We start from the raw sequence: 6,000 nt of genomic DNA, 5'->3' as shown, positions 1-6,000 counted from the left end.
CCACCAACGGATGAAGATGTTAATAATACATCACCCCATCAAGCGACTTCAAAATTTGTTCAAGAGTTTAATAAAAATTCCGAAGGCACATTGGTAAGTAAATTGCATAAATTTATATGCAACTTATTTTTCTATATACAATTCTAATTTATCATTACAAAAATCCACACTAAAACAGGTTACCGAAGATATGGCAGGATATCAAAGCAATAGTATGAATGATGTGTATAAATGACATTGATGGGTATAATGAGGATAATGACGTTCAGGTAGAGTATTTTTTTTTTGGTTAGGTATACTTATATTGATGAATATTAATTCTTTTAATTTTTTCATCTTTATTTTTTGAAAGGAAAAAACTGATTTAGATGTGCATGAAGCAAGAGATGTATCTGTCTCTCCGATATGCTAAATATATTTAGGTTAGTTTTTTAGTTATTGAAAAATATTTTTTTATTTAATTGTATGAACATATTGTGTAGAACACAAAATCAGTTGATAAAAGTATTGGTGAAGCACAAATATCAGAATCTCAATTCACATTTTCAGATGAGGTCCTTAGAAGCATTGATCTTGACTTCATAAAAAAGTCAATGTTGAAGTTGAAGATGAGTTCAAGGTATCTTGAATACGTGCATTGTTTGTTTTTATTTAATTTGTTTGAAAATTCAAACTTACTAGATCTTTATACAATTTATACAGAACAAAGAGGGTGTTGTTGAGATTAATGTAAATAAACCAGAAGAAGATGAGTTAGAGGTAGATGATGTGGATAAATTAAAGTTAGATCAGCAACATAACACTTCAGTCCACATTCACGGGGGAGTAAATGATGAAAGCAATGTTGATCAAGATTTGTCTGACTCTCAGATCACTCTTCCTGATGAGCTTCTTTCCAGTCTTAATATGCATGTCAATCTTGAACGAAGTATAATTGTATATCCATCGGTAAATGAAGCACAACAAACACCAATGCATGTTTCAAGGATTAGGCGACCATCTAAATGCAAAGAGTCACCATTCACAATGAATTTTGGTTCAGCAGATGGTTAGTACTCTTAAAATAATTTTTTTAGTTAACAAATTTGTTTACTTTATATATTAAAAATATTTATTTTTTTTGCAATGAATAATGAAGTATGAATTTGTATTTTTGTGTTCAGTTTTATTTTTGGATTAGCAGTATTTGTTTTTAATGAGATATGGTTATATTTTGATGATAATTTTTTGTTATTGAAGTTTTGATAGCTTAGATATGTAACACTGAAGTAGTAAAAATACAGTTGTTAATTTGTATTTCATAAATACATATGTGGCAATTTTAAGACATATAATTTAATTTTTGTTTCAGCAGTATACTTATTTATAATAATACTACATCATCTTATCTTATTAATTATATTTACGTAATTCGCATGTCTTAATAATAAAGGAAGCACAGATGCGCAACTGAGAACATTCAATCATAAGCATCCCTTCATATCTCATCCAATTAATGATATAGAAGACACTAAGGTCATCAACAAGTTCATGATGTGGCTTTCATTGGATATTCTTAAATATCATTCGAAGAGGTATATAGGTTACAACTTAATTGTACTAACTTTTGTAATTTAAGATTATGTAAATAATCTACTAATATGTATAATGAATAAACAGAAACAACAAAGAAGAACATTATTTGAAGGGCAAGTCCACAATACCAGTTATCAATTTTGAAATTTTATCTGTTGAAGACAAGAATTGATTCTACGTTATGACAACTCCTAGCCACACATGGTCAGATGAAGTAAGTGATGTATTATTATGTTGATGAGTTGTATATTGCAATAAATATTAGTTCTGTGTTACATATGAATATTTTTAGTTGCTTATATTGTTATAGTTGAAAATGTATATTTGTATATACATATGAAATTTGTTATATGTTCACTGATATGTACATTATATGTACATACGTAGTGTTGAATTCTTTGTGTATTAATTTGTTTATTTACTATTAAGTATCTATGATTTTTATTTATAATGCAGCAAATTGATGTATGCTTCTACTATCTGCGAAAGAAGTCCAAGTATGATCCCAATAGCTTATATAAGTTCAGCACTGCAGACTGCAATTTCATGAATATTGTTAGAACGGTTTTTGATGTGTATAAAGTGGATGTTGCATCTCTTAATGCTGGTGGAAAGGAATACCATCTAAACGAGTACATAAGTGAATTCCGCATGCATGCTACAGTGCCATGGCATATGATTGATCATATGTTCATTCCTGTTCACGTAAAAACCAAACATCATTGGGTTCTTGCTCTTATATCTTTCAATCATAGGTGTATATATGTACATGATTCTTTATCAGCTGCTGATCATGATGCTGTGGTGCTTGCTGAAATTGAAATGTTAGCGAAGGTTATACCTATATGTCTCCTTGCATGTAAATTCTACGAGAATAAGGGTATTGACATCGACAATCATCCTAATTACAAATTGAATGATAAGATGGATCCTTTTGGTGGTTCAGTTGTGGAGAATATGCCTCAACTACCAAGTGGCAGCTTGTAAGTAATGAGTATACATATTACTTGTACATTTACATATGCATTAAAATTGTAACAACTTCTTACTGATTAATATTTGTATTTACAGGGACTGTGGCTTATATATGGTTACGTATGTCGAGTGCCTTACTTTTGGTGAAGGTATTCCATCTGTTGATTTTGATCCAGATCTTATTCGCATAAGATACGCTTCACTGCTGTGGGATTATGGATTTATGGTACAAGGAAAGTAAAAGCTAAGGCACAAAGTGATGATGAAGCACCTATGAGGCCTCTTCGGGAACTTGAGTTAACAGAAGGCACTGAAGTGCATGATGTTGATTTGTATTTTATTTTGTTGAAGTTAACAACATTTAAAATTAGGTGGATAAATATTTTTTTTTATGAAATTTTTAATCGGATTCATATTTATTTTACTGGTCAAAGTTGTTATGTTAATGTTCCTTTATTGTTTTGTTTAAGTTTTTGATTTTTAATCATTTAATCTCCAATTTTTCATGGTTAGTATATGTCTTTATAAATTATTCTACGCATTTTTTTTAATTGTTATTTTTTTTATAATGAATCTGTATATTTGTAAAAATAGATACGCTTATTCCAGTGAACATATGTATTTTTAATATACATATACTTATTCCAGTGAAGATTTGTTCTTTTAACATTCATATGAACTTTCACCGAACAAAGCAATTTTTAAAACATGCACATTCCAGTGAAGATATGTATTTTTAAAAATACATATTACCACTTCAGTGAACAAATGTATTCTTAACATACATATGTCATCCAGTAAACAAATATATTCTTTTACATATATATATTCGTTACAGTGAGCAGTTGTATTTTTAAAATACAAATGTCATTCAATTGCACATTATCGTATATAATAAATATGATTTTTTACAAGATTTTCATATGTACGTGTCTAGTTAATACACATATAGACATGTGTATTTTGCAGATTTTCATTTGTAATTTTGAAAGATACACATTATGGTTAATACTAACGTTCATTTCGGTTTGCATTTTTATTTACGTCTGATGCAAACTTAATATTTTTTCAAAATAAGTATGGCTCCTTTTATTACATATTCAAACAAATGTTTAATGCAAATAAATAATATATATATATATATATATATATATATATATATATATATATAATATAAAATTAAACATTTGAACTATAACAAATTAAGAAGTTCAATTTCATAAAATTGCAACATATGAACACTAACAAATTAACAATATCAATAAAAAGTTCAAAATTCAAATTGACACAATTCAAATTGAAAAAAATAAAGCAACTGAATGTTGAATAAAAACAAGATTAAACTTATCATTTGTTGTATTTCTTACAGGAACGCCTATTGTGACCTTTTAACCCACATGAACTACAACAATTTTTGCTTTTTTTTTTTCAAATATATTTCTTCTTGATTTATCACGCTCTTTCTTTGCAGGTCTTCCAGGTGGCCGCTTGTATTTGGGGGGCAAAACTACATCATCCAATATTTCCTGAGGTATCACCCAGTCATCTTTATGTGGTAGGGGATATACAGGAAGATCATACGTTCTCAACACAGTTTTTGATTTGTATAGATTAGAGCAATATGGTCCTTTTTTAAGATTCTTGCTATCAAGTACAGCACAAGCATGGACACATGGTGTCTCATCCAATTGGAATGCATGACAAGAATATTTTTTTTCTTTAGGCAAACAATAAAATGTTTCTCCTTGTCGTGGAATGTATAAACGTACTCTGAGGCTGGTATAACCTGAAAATATTAATACATAAAAAATATTTTTAAAAAAGTTGGCATTTCAATATGCTTCAATTTAGCAAATGTATTTTTTTCAAAGCAGCAAATGTATATTAATATGTCTACGTATGATACACATATTTTTTTCATTACAACACATTCATTAGTTAAAATTTTACTAATTCGTATATGAAGATATGTTTCTTACAACATATCAAAATTCAAATATATATAAATTTTAATGATTATATCTATTTCATCATACCTTCATACGTGTACACTCTGCTTCATTCTGTTGGAGAATTGATTGAAATTTCCCAATAAGATTCGTGTGTGTTCACAATGCCTCCTGTCTGTTTTCACAGTTCCATTTACCAAACATTAATCTAACTTACTCTAAAAAATCATATATCGGAAGTTCTCTAGCTAATACTAGTGCGGCATTAATTAACTCTGCAATATTTGATGTTAAAGTCCATCCCTTATGAACTATTGCATATGACCTAGCCCACTTATCATATCCTGCCAATTCCAAATACTTCTTCACTCTAACATCAATTACCTCCACTTTCTCCATTAACTGATGAAATTCAGACTTTGAGTATGATTTTGCCATGGTATAGAAGATTTCTGACAATGCATCATGTGACTTTCTAATTATTTTTTTTTTTCACATTATTCCATAGATGCCACATACAAGTGCAATGTGGAACATTATTATACACATTAGCAGTATCTTTTATAATGTTTCCATTTCGATCAGAAACTACACGCATATGTTGTCTTTCACCGTATGCTTCATTTAGATTTTCAAAGAACCACGTCCAGAATGCATCATTTTCAGAATCTAGTATTTCATATGTCAATGGAAATATATGGCCTGAACATGGAACAAATATCTTAATAGTACATTATATAACGACATAAAAAAAATCATATGTATTTTATAAATATATACAGCTGAAAATAAGTTTAACTGCCATTTAACACATAAACATAATTCATAACTATATTATATATACAATAGAAAGAACCATATCTTTCTCCCCGTCAACACCAAAAAGAAATTGAAAAAGTACTCTATAAACATAAATAGCTTGCCAAATATGTGACTACCATTTATTTCATAAACATAATTTATAAGTATAATATAAATACATATATCTGAAAACATAAGAAATATATAGTACAAACATAAATATGTTGCATATATATATATTATAAATACGTACAGATGTTTATAGAGTCAAATACTTGCGAAAATAGCTTACCGGCTCCATCCATTGTACAGGCAACTACAAATGTGCCATTGTACAGTCCTCTGAGATGACTTGCATCAACAACAATGACTGGTCTACAGTGATCGAACCCTTGTATGAATGTAGTAAGTGCGACAAAAATATACAAAAACTCATTATCTTCATGCTTTTTTCATTCGTATATGTGAACCTGGGAAGTAGTGTTCAAAACATAAATGTATGTAGGTAGTTTTCCGTATGATGCTGACGGTTTTCCTCTCAAATCTTCCAGTGCTTGTTCCTTAGCTCTCCAATACATAATATATGTCAAATCTATACCCTTGTCTTCCTTCATGTCACTTCTGATATCAGTCGCGCTGTATTTTCTTTTGTCGCTTTTAAACTTTCGTTTCACTATACCTCTAATCAACTTACTAGTAG

Source organism: Capsicum annuum, chromosome 2, assembly GCF_002878395.1.
Source record: "Capsicum annuum cultivar UCD-10X-F1 chromosome 2, UCD10Xv1.1, whole genome shotgun sequence".
Taxonomy (NCBI): Eukaryota; Viridiplantae; Streptophyta; class Magnoliopsida; order Solanales; family Solanaceae; genus Capsicum; species Capsicum annuum.
Note: the sequence above shows the minus strand (reverse complement) of the source record.